Source organism: Scyliorhinus canicula, chromosome 8 (assembly GCF_902713615.1).
Source record: "Scyliorhinus canicula chromosome 8, sScyCan1.1, whole genome shotgun sequence".
Classification (NCBI taxonomy): domain Eukaryota; kingdom Metazoa; phylum Chordata; class Chondrichthyes; order Carcharhiniformes; family Scyliorhinidae; genus Scyliorhinus; species Scyliorhinus canicula.
The window spans coordinates 14,229,889-14,249,573 of NC_052153.1; positions in this window are offsets into that span (position 1 = coordinate 14,229,889).

The window sequence follows — 19,685 nt, forward strand, 5'->3', positions numbered from 1 at the left end:
CGCCACAGTCGGGGGCGGGCTGATCGCCGGGCAGGGGGTGCTTTATTTGGGGCTGGGGGCACTGTGGTCCGAAGTGCGTGAGAGGCCGATTGGGGGCACTACTTTGGCGGTCCAAGTCCACGGGATGAGTCCGCCATTGAGCACGACGCAGTCGCTGCAGGCCACCGCCGTGCGCATGCGCGGCCCCTGAACCAGAAGTGCTGGGGGCCGTATCGGCAGCTTGAGCTGCGAGCTCTATGGTGCCTCCCTGCTGGACCCCAGCAAAACGAAGAATCGGTGGCCATTTTGTGTCAATTTGCCTGGCGTAAAATACTGTCGTTTTCACGCCGGCATGGGGACTTAGTCTCCAAAACGAAGAACCCACCACCAGAAATACAGGGTTTCTCTTTCAAGGTTTAAAAAAAAGCCCAGTTCAGACAGGTTTTTCTGGGTACCCTTCACGTCAAAGGTTTTGCCTTTTGAGCAGCATATTTCTTGGCAGACCGTGGGCCCCCTCGGTTGAGAACAGTTGGTTTATGCAGTTCTGAAATGGTTTAAAAAGCTTCTGTTATCATTCGTTTAAGATATCCATTGCTTGGGGATTGCTGGTGCTACAACTCAATTTACTTTCCAAGACTTGCTGACTCGGAACTTGCTGATTGAGTAGTAACAGCATTGAATGGTATGAATCATCAGTATAATATGAGCAACATGCACATATTGCATCCATGCGCTACTCTGTGAGACAAGTGGCCTCTTGGGAGCATCTGCACAAATCTACTTTCAATTATTTTCCATGTAGAGTAATGTCAGTCCTATTGACTTCTCAAAAATTGTACATTTTTCAATGATATTTTATGAAGCATCGTACATTTTCATTGTATGGTGGTTATGGAAGAATTCAGTGTTGCATACAGTTTTAGTCTGGGAGGCATTACTAAGCTTGCACTGACGGCAGCGAGATATTTTGTCTGGTCTTTGTTTCCAGGGTTGCTTATACCTAGAAACGCAGACCCCAAATGTTTGGTTCAGTTACAGACCTGGAACATTTTTGACAAAGTTTAAGATTCAAAACACTTGATAAGAGAATAAAGCCACAAGATTCCGTGGGATTTAAACAAACAAGAGTAAATTTTACTATGCAAGGTCAGAAAGGTCAAACTATTTACAATATCTATCTTGTACTGCAACATTCAGGGTTTATCTGAGGCACATGTCAATTAACAAGCAAATTGTGGTCAAACACACAACACAATAAATGCCAAATGTGACCAAGACAGATTCCATGGATTTATCAGCAATGCACCCAGACATCAGTAAACTCTGAGTCAACCAATCTCATTGAAACTCTGTCTCTTTAATGAGGGATTCCAGGCTTCATCTTCAAAGATCTTCCCTTGTAATTCTCTCCAAAGCTTCCTCCGACACAGATGGCTTCAATGCCAGCCCACCTCACAGGGTGAAACCTCATCTCCTGAAACATCATACCCCTGGATTCCTGAGTTTTCGCTCCAGCTCTAGCTCACAAGCACAACTTGAGCTCCTTGACCACGCTCAGCAGCACACTGCCATTCCAAAGGGGTACCGTTGTTCCCACGGCTCACAGCACAGAATCACCAACTTCCTGCTGTGTTCTTCAATTGCCAGACCTCCTCCTGAGCCCTCACCAATTAAGGCCTGCCAACAAAATCTCTTTTACCGCTTGGAGTCTCTTTCTCTCCTCTTCTCCCTTTAACTTGACTGGGACATCATTCTGTCCCCTTTTGATGTCCTCTATCCAGGGATCTTCTTTGGGATCTCTTCCTATCCACTATCAATGTTCCTGTCAGGGTGTCTTCCGATTATGGCTCTCTGCCCTTGGTCAGGTGATCACGGTTATTGTGCTGCGTCTCTTTTCTCACTGGGCTTATCCTCGATACAAAGAATTTCCAAAATGTCAGAATGTTCATGCTCATGCCACTCCCAGCCAGCGCATGTGTCAAGCTTCTGAGGCCTGTCAGGGCTTGGTGCTGCCAGCCCCTCGCTGCATGACAAAGTAAGTTGGATATCATAAACAGGAGGAATGGTCCATGATGCAGATGGAGACGGGTTAACTCATTTGGCTAGATGGCCAATGCATGGTTCAGAATATTGGGAAGAATGTGAGCTCAATTCCTGTTCCGGCTGATGTGGGGCGCAATTTAACCGAAAAATGTTGGCGGGGGGGATTCTCTTCGGGCTGTGTAACGAAATCGCAGCCCGTATTTAACAGTACTTTATGCCTCGGCATCTGATTCGCCAGACCTGCCCTTCAGCGTCACGTCGCTCGCAAGAGGGAGCTGTTTTTATATAAACGCTCACTCAGTCAACACACAAGCATGGCAGTGCGCAGACGTCTTCCTCGCTTTGGGGACGCAGACTTGGCCAGGCTTCTCGATGCCATCGACGCAAGACGGGACAACCTTTCCCCCCGAGGGGGTCAGAGGACCGGCAGCAGGGTCACCAATACCGCCTGGGTGGCAGAAGTTGTCAGTGCGGGCAGCGTGACCAGGAGGACCACCGTACAATGTCGGAAGAAGACCAACAATCTCCACTGAGCTGCAAGGGTAAGTTACCACCTCTCTCCTGGCTTCTCCGCCTGCCACCTCTCAAATTCACAAGCCCCCATCCCCAGAAATCACTGGCTAACACCTCACATCCAAACGTTGTGCTTGTTCATCAGGGCACCATCCACCTGTCCAATCCCATCATGTCCAGGTGCAGTGCCCAGACATGACACCTTCCATAGACCCTTCTGACCCAATTAAGGATGCGGCTTACAATGCCCTCCCTTTGTCCCCGCAGGAGAAGATGGCCCACAGTAGGCGGGCAATTGGGGCGCAATTGAGCTCACATTCAAATTGGGGGACGGAGTACCAGAAATTCGAGTCCTGACCCCCCCTATGAGGAATGGGCCTTGGAAATCGCGGGGTTGATCGAGGAGAGAGCAGTCACCGAGAGCTAGGTTACCCTGTGCCGCAGAGGTGAACATAGAACATTACAGAGCAGTACAGGCCCTTCGGCCCTCGATGTTGCGCCGACCTGTGAAACCCCTCTAAAGCCCATCTATACTATTCCCTTATCGTCCACATGCCTATCCAATGACCATTTGAATGCGTTTAGTGTTGGCGAGTCCACTACCGTTGCAGGCAGGGCATTCCACGCCCTTACTACTCTCTGAGTAAAGAACCTATCTCTGACATTTGTCCTATATCTATCTCCCTCAATTTAAAGCTATGTCCCCTCGTGCTAGACATCACCTCACACTTTTCTGCATTAAACCCCATTTGCCACCTGTCAGCCCAGCTCTGCAGCTTATCTATGTCCCTCTGTAACTTGGAACATCCTTCTGCACTGTCCACAACTCCACCGACGATTTTAGTGTCATCTGCAAATTTACTCACCCATCCTTCTGCGCCCTCCTCCAGGTCATTTATAAAAATTACAAACAGCAGCGGCCCCAAAACAGATCCTTGTGGTGGTACACCACTAGTAATTGGACACCAGTCTGACCATTTCCCATCAACCACCACCCTTTGTCTTCTTCCAGCTAGCCAATTCCTGATCCAAACTGCAAAATCACCCTGAATCCCATGCCTCCATATTTTCTGCAATAGCCTACCATGGGGAACCTTATCAAATGCTTTACTGAAATCCATATACACCACATCAACTGCTTTACCCTTATCCACCTGTTTGGTCACCTTCTCAAAGAACGGTAGCACGGTAGCATTGTGGATAGCACAATGGCTTCACAGCTCCAGGGTCCCAGGTTCGATTCCAGCTTAGGTCACTGTCTGTGCGGAGTCTGCACATCCTCCCCACGTGTGCGTGGGTTTCCTCCGGATGCTCGGTTTCCTCCCACAGTCCAAAGATGTGCAGGTTAGGTGGATTGGCCATGATAAATTGCCCTTAGTGTCCAAAATTGCCCTGAGTGTTGGGTGGGGTTACTGGGATATTGGGATAGGGTGGAAGTGTTGAACTTGGGTAGGGTGCTCTTTCCAAGAGCCGGTGCAAACTCGATGGGCCGAATGGCCTCCTGCTGCACTGTAAATTCTATGATCTAACTCAATAAGGTTTGTGAGGCCCGACCTACCCTTCACAAAACCATGTTGACTATCTCTATTTTCCAGATGATTATACATCCTATCTCTTATAAACCTTTCCAAGACTTTGCCCACAACAGCAGTAAGGCTCACTGGTCTATAGTTACCGGGGTTGTCTCTACTCCTCTTCTTGAACAAGAGGACAACATTTGCTATCCTCCAGTCTTCTGGCACTATTCCTGAAGACAAAGATGACTTAAAGATCAAAGCCAATGGCTCAGCAATCTCCTCCCTAGCTTCCCAGAGAATCTTAGGATAAATCCCATCCGGCCCAGGGGACTTATCTATTTTAACACTTTCCAGAATCGCTAACACCTCCTCCTTATGAAACTCAAGCCCTTCTAGTCTAGTAGCCTGTATCTCAGTACTCTCCTCGACAACATTGTCTTTTTCCTGTGTGAATACTGACGAAAAATAATCATTTAGCACCTCTCCTATCTCCTCGGACTCCACGCACAATTTACCACTACTGTCCTTGACTGGCACTACTCTTACCCTAGTCATTCTTTTATTCCTGACATATCTATAGAAAGCTTTAGGGTTATCCTTGATCCTACCTGCCAAAGACTTCTCATGTCCCCTCCTGGCTCTTCTTAGCTCTCTCTTTAGATCCTTCCTAGCTAACTTGTAACTCTCAAGCGCCCTAACTGAACCATCACGTCTCATCATTACATAAGCCTCCTTCTTCCTCTTGACAAGTGTTTCAACTGCTTTAGTAAACAATGGTTCCTCCGCTCGACCACTTCCTCCCTGCCTGAGAGGTACATACTTATCAAGGACACGCAGTAGCTGTTCCTTGAACATGCTCCACATTTCCATTGTGCCCATCCCCTGCAGTTTTCCTCTCCAGCCGATGCATCGTAAGTCTTGCCTCATCGCATAATAATTGCCTTTCCCCCCAGATATTACTCTTGCCTTGCGGTATCACTTTGACCTTTCATGCAGGTGACCTGTCTCAAATGAGTTGTTCATGTCAGTCAAGATGATCCTTCCCTCTTACTGACCATTGCCCTGCAGGATCTCCATCCAGGGACGTTTCCCCCCACCCCAACCCCCACCCCACCAAACAAGAGACCACCTCAGAGGAGAGCTCCGAGGAGACCATCATCGAGGTGTCACAGCTGTTACTCCCACCTTCCACCAGCGCAGACACACACCTCAGTCAGCGGCATTGTTGGACAGGCTTCTGGGGCACATTCTGGTGAGCACCACACAGTTGCTGATGCGCATCAGGTAGAGGCCGTAACATCCAAGGGACACAGCAGTCGGAGGTCAGCTGGATCCCAGTCAGATGCCATGCTTCTGGATAAGGTTATCTCATAGCTGATGCAGATGATAGGACACAGCCATGACATTCAGGAGGGAATGTCAGCGACATTCCAGCGATTGAATAGCCGAAGTCCCAGGCGCTTCGGGCACAGAAGATGATGCTGAGAATACGTGGCACCAAGGACAACACTGCGATGGCGGTGACCACGGTGGAACCCTGGAGCCAATGCCCACGTCTTGACTGGTGGAGTGTAAGGCATGGATTGGTCTGTGATGACCGTGGCTGGTCATTCGGGGACATGGCTCAGATGCAGTTGGACATTGCCGAGACACTGCAGAGCATGTCCCAGTCACAGAGGAGCAACGCTGAGGGTGTCGACACCATGGGGCAAACAATGAGGAGGTGCCAGCGTTGGCAGAGTCAGAAGATTCAGAGGCCTCTGGAGCTCAATCCAGCTGCCTCCTCAATCCAATGGAGAGCCCCGGGGCGTATGGGAACCGTCAGGGAAGAGGAAATGCTGGAGGCCAACCTGGGGCCTGCCTGTGAGGAGACAACGGCGGTCTCCAGTTCTTCCGAATCCTCCCCCTCCTCCTGACACAGGCACCTCAAGGGCATCGGGCAGAACACAGTGGCACAGTGATGCCAGTGACATTCATAAGTCAGCCAGAGCTCCCCCAGCTCCAGGCCCTCCAGTGGACGTCCGCAATCAATAGGCATCAAAGGCCACAGGACGTGGAATGCAGCAGGCTAACCAACTCCAGTATGCATCCTGGGGATACACCTAGATCTGGCAGTAGACCACGAGGTCTCAGACCTCTGTGCTGGTATCATCAGTTGGGACCTCAACTGGGATCCCTTATCCGCCAAGAGCGAAGCCGTCATCCGGGGGGGTCCTCAATGATGCCGGGGATTTCTGAGTATCCCAGGATGTAGCTGTCATGCACACTCCCTGGGAAGCGTGCACACACTTACATGATCCGGAGGTGGTGGTTGCACATTAGTTGAGACTTCAGGTAGTGGGACTTCTTCCTGTGAATGGAGGGCACTCCCTAATGCCCCGATGCATGCAACATGACATGTGTGCCATCTACTACCCCTTGACTTGGGGCATCTGGTAATGGCAGAGAACCCTGCAGCCTGGGTATCTTGGAGGGCCTGGTTCTACTCAAAGTTGATAAAGTCTGATACCTGGCACACAGGGTATCAGTGACCTGACAGATGCACTTGTGGACTGTAGCCTGGGAAATGCCGTGCAAGTCCCCACTTGAACCCTGGAATGAGCCAGTTGCATAGAAGTTCAGGGCTGCAGTGACTGTCACAGCCACCTCCTCCGCAGGGTGCCAACTTCATGAGGGCGTGGCACAGGTGCCACACTGATTCTTTGTTGAGACGGAGTCTCCTGAGGCACATGCTGTCCGCCATCTGCTCCACCAAATCCACCAAGTCTCCCCCACTCTAACATGTCCCGCCTCCTCTCGAGTGCCATCCAACGAGCCAGTTGTGCTGGCAAACCTCACTCTGCATTCTCATCCCCGGCTACAGCAGGAGCCCCGAGATGCCAGCCGCCTGGCGGGAGCAATAGAGAGACCATGATCAGGTGCCCTCCCCTGATCCGTACACTCACCCTATTGTCACGAGGATACCCCCAGTCCAGAAGCCCAGCTTTGGACTGTTTGATTGTTGGCTGCTGCCTCTATGGTGCTGATACTTCCAGAGGTCAGGCAAACTGTTCAGGCTTCAGAGATTGATTGAAATGTGATGCAATAATCATTGTCTGAGGCATGGCATGTGTACCCACAAGAATACACTTGAGAATATTTTCTTTATTAAGCGATCAAAAGTACCATCATACAAAAAAATTAAAACAGGGCAGCACGGTGGCCTAGTGGTTAGCATAACCGCCTCGCGGCGCTGAGGTCCCAGGTTCGATCCCGGCTCTGGGTCACTGTCTGTGTGGAGTTTGCACACTCTCCCCGTGTCTGCGTGGGTTTCGCCCCCACAACCCAAAAATGTGCAGAGTAGGTGGATTGGCCACGCTAAATTGCCCCTTAATTGGAAAAAATAATTGGGTAATCTAAATTTATGGAAAAAAAAAATTAAAAAATAAAAATTAAAAAAAAAAAATTAAAACAAACAATTCAAGAGTCCATACATCTAACAAGGAAAACCCACCACAACACACCTCGGTCGGCCGGGATGCTCTGAGCCTCTGTGCCGAAATGGCGCTCGGCACGGGGATGGAGAATGGGGCTTCAGACCCACGATAGGGTCCAATGCCGGGACGCGATACCCTGGCGACTGGAGAATCGGCACCAGTTGCGTGCGCGCGCGGTTGACGCGCCGCCGGTCGAAGGCCGTTGAACGAGGCCCCCGCGGCAATTCTCTGTGGTCGACCGTCCGAGATCCCGCTGGCGTGGTTGACATATGGTTGCACCCGGCAGGAGCTCGGCGTCATGGCTGCGGTGGCTGCCCTGGTGGGGGGCGGGGGCATCCGTCTCCGGGGAGGAGGGGGGCCTCCATGATGGCCAGGCCCACGATCGAGGGCCAACGATCGGTGGGCACGTGCAGTCGGGGGGGACTCTACCTTCTTCCGCGCTGGCCCGCTGTGTGGCTCCGCCATGTTGTGCGGCGCTGGCGCAGAAGCTGCCGTTGCGCGCATGCGCGGACTAGCAGCCTGCATTGCAGGGCCGCATGGCCGCTGGAGCAGAGCAGAGCACATTGGCACCATGCTGGCCCCCTGTGGGTCAATCATTGGGCCAAGAGTCCTGTTGACACCGGCGTGAAACACTTCGGTGTTTACACCGACGTCAACACTTAGCCACATTTTTGGAGAATCCCGGCACCTTATCTCTGCAGAATATTGATACAAAAACAAACCCACAACAGTGCATTTATACAAAGAAAACCAAACACACTTTAAACATTAAAATGTCGACAATACAATAAAGTCACCAGCAATCTGCAAAAGCATTTCTTCAACGCCTTTGCCAGGTTTTCTATTCATGTCAATCTACCTCTCTCTTTCTCTCTCTCTCCCCGCAGCTCACAGCAGGAGAATCTCAACAGTCGAAAGTCACTCGAGGGTAGTGTAATGACACACTGGAAAGTCACGCCAATGCTGGGTTTGGCAAAAGAGAGAAAGAGCACTCCTTCACCTTCTCCAGTACTGGTAGCAGGTTGTCTTGCAACCTTCCTTTCCTCGCTCCAGGCCCCAGAAGCAAAAGAGGCGGCAGAAATGGTCAACAGGACCTTCATACAAAAAGGTGAAGGCAACGACAAGCTATCACTCACTAAACATCCAAGAAAAATGAATCGGGGTGAAGCATCAGTAGAAAATGAGCATGGGGTGTGGGTGTCATTGACAACACAAGCATTTATTACTGTGGTAACTTGACCACAAAAAGGTAGTCGAAACGATATGGTGAATGTTAGTGTTCTTTAATGGATAAAAATACAGTTTAAAATACAGTATGGACTCATAAACGGGAGTAACTAGCGAAATAAAAGTAACAGAATAGAATTAGAACTAGCAACAGTTAAATAGCAACAACAAACTAATGATGTCACAGCACTTATTGATTTAAATAGGAGGATGCATAATAATAACACTCTAAAACATTGATCCCCTTAAATTTTAATCTCCTTTAAAGACAGAAATACAATTAAACTAATGCCTTAATTTTACATCTACCTTTCAGAAGCTTTGCGACTATGCTGTGATCTTTGTAATAACTATTGCCTCCGTCAACTCTGGTCATGTTTGACTTAGTTCAACCGAACCTGTGGATGCGGGAATAGATTGCGATCTCTGCATGAGTGTCTGTCTCCTGAAGTAGATCCACTGGACGTCCTGGTACAACAGGAAGCCCTTCTAGGGTAGGGGAATTGCATGTCAGCTGAAAATCAAGGCCGGCAGCAGGCGGCACACGGAATGCCATGCTCCGGTGCTTTGACAGCGACGTGAATGCATTCCAAAATGCATACCGGCGTGGGCATGCAATTTGCACAGTAATGAGTGTTGTCATGTTATTAATGGGCCCGCCCTGCAGTTCTCTGTGCCCCCCATGATGCTCCACCTCCGCCAGGAGGAATTACCGATGGCAAGGTTCACTTGTGCTATTTAAATTCAGGAAACAGGCGTCGTGGCTGCTGAGGGGGAGAGAGGAGGTAAGACATGTTCTCAAAGATGCAGCATGGGCTGCCAATCCTGCTCAGGTATGTACGGGGTACGGGCAATGGCGGGCAGCGTTAATGCGTGGTGCAGTGTGCGGTGTGTGCCAAGAGAATGGTGGTGGAGGTGGCTCACACTGGCTTGCCTGGGGCGTAGGTCACCATCGCCCAACGCTGAATGCCAGTACACCTGGTGGGGGCCACGTGGGGAGGGTGAGGGGGTGGGGGTAATGGGCTTGTGAGGGGTGTGGGACTGGGATGGTGCCAGAGGCAGGGAGGTGGTGACTCACCAGGGCCACTCTGAGAGGGTCACGCAACTTCTTCCTGCACTGCTGTCCGGTCCTGATGGTCGGGCCCATGGCACTCACGGCCTCTGCCACTTGCGCCCAGGCCCGGTTTACATCTGCGGATGGCAGCCTCCTTCCCACCCCAGGGAACAGGGTGCCCCGCCTCTCCTCCATGCCATCCAACAATGCCTCCAGCTCCGCATCTGGGAATCCCGGGGCTGTTCTTCGCGGTGGCATTATCTTGGTTGGAATGAGTGAATGGGGGGGTGGAGTGCTTATATGTGGATAATGCCTGTCCGGCCCCAATGAATCAGTCACCGACTTAGTCTCTCAGACAGAGAATCCTGCCCAATGTCTCAAATAATCTCCTCTCCATGGAATCTCCAATGATCGTAACAAGGCTCCATTAGGCCACTCTTTGTAAACACACACATGATTGGAATGAATGATGATCTCACTTTTACAACATCTTAATTGCACTTTTTGCAGACACATCGCCTGCCTGCAGGTTGAACCAGGATTTTAAAAAATACATATTGCTGTAGCAGGTACATAGACCTAACTCAGCCTTTTAAAACCATTACTGCAAGATATAAAATACAATATAAATACAAATTACTTCCATTCATCACACTCCTTAACATGATAATCATGTCTGTCCTTCTGCTTTACTTGTCTCCTTCCCATTTTTGCAGTGATATCTGGATGTAACAGATCCAGGTGAGATTTTGGTCTTCTACTCATCAATAATTCAGCTGATGGGAGTCCCGTAGTTGTTTGTGTTGTGATACGATATTGAAATGAGAATCTCGAGGACTTGGTCCCTAAAGTATCACCTGCCAAACTCTCCAATCCTTCCTTCGATGTCGGAACAGCTCAGTCTGCCAAGCCATTTGAAGCTGGATGAAAAGGCACGGTACGTGCAAGCCGTACTCCATTCCTTTGCATGAACTCTTGGAGCAACACGCTCATAAATGATGTACCATTGTCAGAAATCAGAGAATTCAGTAGCCCGGGAGTTGCAAAGATTTGGCCTCTCTTCTCTGTGGTACTGTGAGTTGTAACGTTGCTCATGATGTATACTTCTATCCACTTGGAATGTGCATCCACGATTAATAAAAACATGTATGTGACCCATGGACGGACCTGCAAAACCCACATGCTTTCTCGACCAAGGACAATCAGGCCAATGATGCAGGTGGCGCCATCGTCTGGTTAAATTGACATCCGGAGCAGGATTTCCCTCTGTTCTCCATATTAGGCAACCAGGCAAACAGCTTGGCTCGACTCTTTATTCAAGAGGCACCTAGATGTGCATCATGGATTTCATCCATTATTTGCGAATGACCAGAAGGTGGAACAACCACTCTCGGCCCCTGTCATAATATACACACAAGTATATGATGGTGCACAGACAGGCAGTGATTGACACACAGGATGACCAATGAACACACAGAACACAGCAGCCAATCACCAGACAGGACACGACCACTATAAAGCCAGAGGGCACTAGTTTTCCCGCTCCCTTGGGATCCAGCCTCTGAGACAGTCAGAGCCCGTGAGCAACAGCGAGAACATCCACCATGTGGTGGTAAGACAGTCTGGTCAGGTTAGCCTCAGGTCACCAGTCAACTCAGCATAGTGTCAATCCACAGTTAAAGTATGTATGATAGTTAAGAGTTCAATAAAATAGAGTTGCATTTCTTCAAGTGTTGGAAGCCTGTCTATCTCACAGTAAACGCAGTCCTCGCAGACCCAGCTTACCCAACACATCAGCCCCCACAGTATGCAACCATCCTGCACACTTTTTTGAAATTTAGAGTACCCAATTATTTTTACTTTCCAATTTTTATTTTTAGGGGCAATTTAGCATGGCCAACCCACCTAACCTGCACACCTTTGGGTTGTGGGGGTAAACCCACGCAGACATGGGGAGAATGTGCAAACTCCACACGGACAGTGACCCAGGGCCGGGATTCGAACGCGGGTCCTCAGGGCTGTAATCCCAGTGCTAACCACTGCGCTGGATGCTGCCGTCATCCTGCACACTTGACTCATCTTTGTGCCTCATATAAGACTTCAACCCATCATCTTCTGTGATAGGTGCTCATCCTTACATCAGGAATCTTTTCTCTTGTGACAGAATAGGATCTCTGTCCATCCACTACTTACTCACTACTGGAGATTGGGAAAGATTCTCCAGTAAGAAAATCGTCTCCGGAGGACTCAAAACATCCAAAATAATAGAATGAACAACAATAATTATGAATGAAAACCGGTAACAACAACTAACGATGTCAGAGCCCATACTGATTACATTTCCAGTGATGTTAGATAAAGAGTTCTAAGATGTGGACTGAGCAATAATGGAGGATGGTGTCTGACTTGGAGGGCTCAGTGGTCGTTCTGGTGCTCCCATGTGCCTGCTGTCCTTGTAGGTACAGTGTGGTAGTATGACTAGGGGTATTACGGTAACTGGAAGTGAGCTGCTATTGGTGCAGAGGACTTGCTGCCCATTGGCCCGGGTAAGTCATGTGCCTCTCAGCCGATTGGCTGAGAGGTAGGTAGCTCCGCCTATGAGGCGGGATATAAGAACCAGTGCTTCCCGACAGTCGGCCTTTCTTCTGTACGTCTGCTGCCGGGCACACTTCTTGTATGCCTATCGTTTAGATCTCATCTACGTTTCGTGTCCATTGATTGTGCATCAATTTAATGCACAAGATTTTAAAGGATGGAGCTTCGTATCAAGCCGGAGTGCCTTCGACTCAGCTCACACGTAGCAAATGCAACAGCAGCATTTAAACACTGGCTGGCTTGCTTCAATAGCTACTTGAGCACAGCCGAAAACATCCCGACGAGGGAACAGAAATTGCACATCCTCCACTCATGCGTCGGCGACACGACAGACTACGACGCGGCCATGGACTTGCTTAAAGGATATTTCATCCGGCCGGTGAACCAGGTCTACGCTCGGCACTTACTGGCCATGAGGCAGCAATTCCCTGGTGAGTCTTTAGATGAATTTTACCCGGCCCGCCTTGTTCTGGGGAGGAACTGCGGCTGCCCACAAGTTTCTGCGGCCAAGCACACAAAACTTTTAATCAGAGACGCTTTCGTTGCGGGTATGCAACCTTCGCAGTTCCGGCAGAGACTTTTAGAGAAAGAAACCTTAAGCCTCACCGAGGCACGGGCCCTCGACTCCTCCCTAGATGTCGGCAATCGTAACGCCCGCGCGTACCCCCGCCGACAGCGTGGCAGCCCCTGGGCGGCCTGGAACGCGACCCCCCTCACCCCCACAGACTCGGACCCCCGCCAGGCCTGCACCGCAGGGTGCCCCGGTAAACCCACGGGGCCACGCTGCTACTTTTACGGCCAGGCAAAGCATCCCCGCCAACGCTGCCCGGCCCGCACCGCAACCTGTAAAGGCTGCGGCAAGAAGGGCCACGTGCGGCCGACGGGCGTCTTGGATCAGCACCGAGGACCCGGCAGGCAACTGCTCTCTGCCAGATGACAATTCGGAATTCCTGCCACGACTCGCCTCAGTAACATTGGATCAGTCGCGGCCCTGCACGCTGTCCACGGCAACCACGAAGATCCTCCTCAACGGCCACGAGACAAGCTGCCTGCTGGACTCCGGGAGCACAGAGAGTTTCGTCCACCCTGCACGGTAAGACGCTGCGCACTTCCCGTTTACCCGGTGAAACAAAGAATTGCTCTGGCCTCCGGTTCGCACTCGGTCCAGATCACGGGGTGCTGCATAGCGGACCTCATGGTCCAGGGGAGGGAGTTTAAAAACTACAAGCTCTTCGTCCTTCCCCACCTCTGCGCAGCAGCACTCCTGGGTTAGATTTCCAGTGCAAACCTCCAGAGTTTAACAGTTCAAATTCGGCGGCCCTATGCCCCCCCCTTACTGTCTGCAGCCTCGCGTCCCTCAAGGTCGATCCCCCATCCTTGTTTGCAAACCTCGCCCCGGATTGCAAACCCGTCGCCACCAGGAGCAGACGGTACAGTGCCCAGGACAGAACCTTCATCAGGTCCGAAGTCCAAAGGCTTCTGAAGGAAGGGGTTATCGAGGCCCCTGACGAGCACAGGTGCTGGTGGTCAAGACCGGGGAGAAAAATAGGATGGTCATAGACTACAGTCAGACCATCAAAAGGTTTACGCAGCTGGACGCGTATCCTCTCCCATGTATCTCCGACCTGGTCAACAGGATCGCGCAGTACAAGGTCTTTTCCACGGTGGACCTCAAGTCCGCCTACCATCAGCTCCCCATCTGCGCGAGTGACCAAAAGTACACTGCGTTCGAAGCGGATGGACGACTCTACCACTTTTTAAGGGTTCCTTTCGATGTCACAACGGGGCCTTGGTCTTCCAAAGGGAGATGGACCGAATGGTCGACCAATGCGGTTTACGGGCAACCTTCCCGTACCTCGATAATGTCACCATCTGTGGCCACGACCAGCAGGACCATGACGCCAACCTCTGAAAATTCCTCCGTACCTCAAAACTCCTTAATCTGACCTACAATAAGGATAAGTGCGTGTTTAGCACCGACCGTCTAGCCATCCTCGGCTACGTAGTGAGTAACGGAGTGATAGGCACCCACCCCAAATGCATGCGCCGCCTGATGGAGCTTCCCCTCCCCCACTCCCTCAAAGCCCTCAAGCGCTGTTTGGGCTTCTGCTCATATTACACCAAGTGGGTCCCCAATTACGCCGACAAAGCCTGTCCACTCATCCAGTCCACCACTTTTCCCCTGTCGATGGAGGCCCGCCAGGCCTTTAGCCACATCAAAGCAGACACTGCAAAGGCCACGATGCACGCTATCGATGAGTCCCTCCATTTCCAAATCGAGAGCGATGCGTCTGATGTAGCTCTGGCGGCCACCCTCAATCAAGCGGGCAGACCTGTGGCCTTCTTCTCCTGTACCCTCCACACTTCTGAAATCCGCCATTACTCGGTCGAGAAGGAAGCACAGGCCATAGTCAAAGCTGTGCGACATTGGAGGCACTATCTGGCCGGCAGGAGGTTTACCCTCCTCACAGACCAACGGTCAGTGGCTTTCATGTTCGATAATGCACAGAGGGGCAAGATAAAGAACGATAAGATCTTGCGGTGGAGGATCGAGTTGTCCACGTACAACTACAACATCTTGTATCGTCCTGGGAACTAAACGAGCCTCCCGATGCTGTGTCCCACGGCACTGTGCCAACGCACAAGTGGACCGCCTCCGAACCCTCCACGCGGACCTCTGCCATCCCGGGGGTCACCCGCTTTTTCCATTTCATAAAGTCCCGCGACCTGCCCTACTCCATCGAGGAGGTCAGGACAGTAACCAGGGAATGCCACATCTGCGCGGAGTGCAAGCCGTACTTCTACCGCCCTGAACAAGCGCATCTGATAAAGGCTTCCCGCCCCTTTGAACGTCTCAGCATGGACTTCAAAGGTCCCCTCACCTCCAACAACCACAACACGTACTTCCTCAACGTGATTGACAAGTACTCACGCTTCCCTTTCGCCATCCCCTGCCCCGACATGACCACGACCACCATCAAAGCCCCACACAACATCTTCTCCCTGTTGGTTACCCCACGTACATCCATAGCGATCGGGGGTCCTCATTTATGAGTGATGAGCTGCGTCAATTCCTGCTCAGCAGGGGCATCGCCTCCAGCCGGACGACCAGTAACAACCCCCGAGGTAACGGACAGGTCGAGAGGGAGAACAGTACGGTCTGTAAGACCGTCCTGCTGGCCCTACAGTCCAGACATCTCCCAGTTTCCCACTGGCAAGAGGTCCTCCCAGACGCCCTCCACTCAATCCGGTCACTTCTCTGTACCGCCACTAACCAAATGCCTCACGAACGACTTCTTGTTTTCCCCAGGAAGTCTTCCTCAGGGACCCCGCTCCTGACCTGGCTGGCTACCCCCGGGTCCATCCTGCTCCGGAAGCACGTGCGGGTGCACAAGTCGAACCCATTGGTCGAAAGAGTCCAGCTACTCCACGCAAATCCGCAATACGCGTATGTGGAGTATCCCGACGGCCGACAGGACACGGTCTCCCTTCGGGACCTGGCACCGGCCGGATCTCGGCCACACCCCCCAGCACCAGCACCCCCCCCACCCCCCACTGCCCCCAGCAAGCCACCCCCCCCCCCCGGCCCCACTGACACCCCTACGGCCCAGCGGACAGGACACCCCTCCCCCGGCCTGGCCCCCGCTAGCTCCGACCAGGGGTACGGACACAGGAACAGGATCATCGCTCCCGGAGTCACGGACGACCACCGCTCCACGTCACCGACACAGCTATGCGGGTCAAGCAGGACATCAAAGGCGCCCAATCGACTGATTGAATCGATGTGACCTACTGGTGGACTCTTGCCTGCGGATGGACTCTTGTTTTCCTTGCCTGTTCCCCATTTTTTTCCCCACAATTTTATACACTGTACATAGTTGTTGTATTTTGCACATAATTGCGGGCCAGTGGGCAGCCAGTGGGCAGCCATCAGTGCAATGGTACGACCTAAACACTGTAGTCATACTACCAGTCTCACGTACTCACGGGACACCCCCCCCCCCTCATGTCCGCGTTTCCCGTACCATCCCCCCCCCCCCGGTTCTTTTTCAACAAGGGGTGAATGTGGTAGTATGACTAGGGGTATTACAGTACCTGGAAGTAAGCTGCTATTGGCGCAGAGGACTCGCTGCCCATTGGCCCGGGTAAGTCATGTGCCTCTCAGCCAATTGGCTGAGAGGTAAGTAGCTCCGCCTACGAGGATAAACCTAGAACATTGACATTCAAACATTAGCTACCCAGTGTACATAGTACAATGGGTGGCACGGTAGAACAGTGGTTAGTTAGCACTGCTGCTCCAGAGTTCCAGGTTTGATTCCCGGTTTGGGCGACTGTCTGTGTGGAGTCTGCACGTTCTCCCCGTGTCAGCGTGGGTTTCCTCCTACAGACCAAAGATGTGCAGGTTGGATGGACTGGCCAGCATAAATTGCCCTTCGTATCAAAAAGGTTAGGCGGGGTTACTGGGTTACAGGGATAGGGAGGAGATGTGGGTTTAAGTAGGGTGCTCTTTCCAAGGGCTGGCGCAGACCCGATGGGCCGAATGGCCTCCTTCTGCATTGTAAATTCTATGATTCGTAGTTGCATATGAACAAGACAGGAGATGAAAACAAGGATAGATGCTTTGGGTCTCCCAAACTGATGGGATGTGATAGAAAGAGAAGCAATTGCCGAAGAAGCACTTGATCTGTACATCTAAGCTAGATGTGAATTGGTTTTATAAAGAAAATATGTAATTGTATATTTTATGCACAGCACAACATTTCAGTGAGATCTATAAAGCAGAAAAGTGACAGAGACATTTAATTTGTTAACTAAAGTAGCTCAGTGGACAAAATAACATTTCTGCTATTCAAGCCCATTTCCGTTAGTTAATGAATAAAATTGTCACCAACAATATATTTGTCAGATGTGATTGGTTGATCTTTAATTAATCTGTAATTTGACACGTTTTTAAGCTCATTTAGTTGCATGAAACATATGAGACAAAACCAAGGCTGGGTTATTTGCAAGCTCTCCATTAGCAACTCTGACAGCTCTGGCAGAATTGGCCAGGGAGCAATTAAAAAGTCTTCTCTGGTCAAACTCTCTTTCTCGGCTGCTAATGGGTTCAAACAGATGGTTCATACAGCAACTTGGGAGATTTCTGCTTTGATCGAATGCTGATTGACTTCCCTAATCATCTGGAAATATTCATCAAAGCGCCACTTGCCATTGCCTTCGCATCTGAAGAGCCTCTGATTCTCTGCTGAGGAAGGAGAACAGTTGTGTTTGACTGGATGAGTGGTCCAGTTGATAGTCCCAAGCATGAAGCAGCTACTTTGCATTGCTAAACCCATCTGTCAGTCGATCCTCCAGACTTCATGCCAAATTAGATAAAATCCCATGCGCCATCCCAAGCAACTCCACATTGCCTCCCAGCTCTGGTTCCGTGGAGAGTTGGGTATGCATTGCCAGCCACGCAGTAGAAATGTTTCGGAAGATTTTGAAGATCAGGAAACTGGAAGGCTGGATTCTCTGCTGTCGGGATTCTCCACTATGCCGGCAGTGCATCCATGTCCGGGGCTGCCCACAATGGGAAATTCCATTGACCGACTAGCGGGGCGGAGAATCCTGCTGCAGGGTGGTGGGGGGGGGGGCGGCGCGTCGCACCAGAAAACTGGTGCAGCGGGATGGAAACTCTCGCCCAGATTCTCCACTCCAAGGGCAGAATTTAATTCCTCCCTGGCAGTACGTTTGGACATTGGGGGTGTTACGCGCATCCTAAACGTACCAATTATATGACAAGGATTAACTGACTTCCGGTTGCGGCTATGCGGAGCTAAGCCGCACGTTCGGCAGCTCCCGCTTTAAAAGGACTTGTGGGCTCTTTTAAGGTCCCCAAACGGCGCTGATTCGGCGATTCCCGGTGGATAAAGGGGTCTGGAGCAAAACCCCCCGGGATTTATGGTTCGGACTCGAAGTGGGGCGAGGGGAAAAACGGCAGCAGCTCCCCTGGAAAAGCGAGGGAAGGTGGCTAAAATGGCGGCCGGTGGAGCCCCTGAGGAGTGGAGGCAGTGGGCTGAGGAGCAGCAGGCGGCCCTTCTGCGTTATTTCACGGAGCTGAAAGGGGAGTTGTTGGAATCCCTGAAGGTGACGACGAGTAAGCTGCTGGAGACCCAGACAACCCAGGGTGCAGTGATACTCGAGTTGCAGCAGCAGGCCTCTGAGCGTGAGGAGGAGGTTTCGGCCCTCGTGGGGAAGGTGGAGATACACGAGGCACTTCATAAAAAGTGGCAAGATCGGTTTGAGGAGATGGAGCTTCGGTCACGGAGGAAGAACCTGCGGATCCTGAGCCTTGAGGAGGGGCTGGAGGGGTCGAACCTGCCGGCCTATGTGGCCGTGATGTTCAACTCGCTGGTGGGGGGAGGATCCTTCCATCTGCCCCTGGAGCTGGAGGGGGCCCATAGAGTGCTGGCCAGGCGGCCTAAGGCGAATGAACCACCGCGGGCGATGCTGGTGCGGTTCCATCGGTTCAATGACCGGGAGTGTGTTCTCCGATGGGCCAAGAAGGTGAGGAGTAGTAAGTGGGAGAATTCGGTAGTGCGTATCTACCAGGACTGGAGTGCAGAGGTGGCCAAGCGGAGAGCCGGGTTTAACGGGACGAAGGCGGTGCTCCATGGAAAGCAGGTGAAGTTCGGCATGCTGCCGCCTGTGTGCCTGTGGGTCACCTACAAGGACCGGTATCACTACTTTGAGTCCCCGGAGGAAGCTTGGGCCTTTGTGCTGTAGCCATGCTGGCCACGCAAAATGGACACTGAGCCAAACTAAAATGGAAGGCTGCTGAGAAACAGACAGTTCAGCCAGAACAGCAGTCTGCAAAGAGCAGTTTGCATTCTGCAGCAGCAGAAACCAGTTTGGGCTCAGGTGAAGAGACCTTAGCTAGGTGCAAATGGCAAAACGCTTTGCATGCTAATGAGGCCATCAGACTTGAACACCCACACAATAGATACATTTGGTTCTGAATGGACACATTCCAATCAAGACCCAGACATCGAGGCACCAGAAACCTCCGAACAAAAGGACATAAGAAACGCCCCCTCCATCACGGAGACCCCCTCGCATTGGGGAATTAATCCAGTATCGATAAGAAATTGATCCAATAGGTAGAGCCCGCCCGAGAAGAGGGAAGGACAACGGAACCCCTATAAAAGATAGGGACCTCGTGTTGTCCGGTCTGTTAAACCTGTGCTCCGGCCCCGACTGACACCTGGTATCCTGACTCCAGCCGTTGAGCACCAGCCG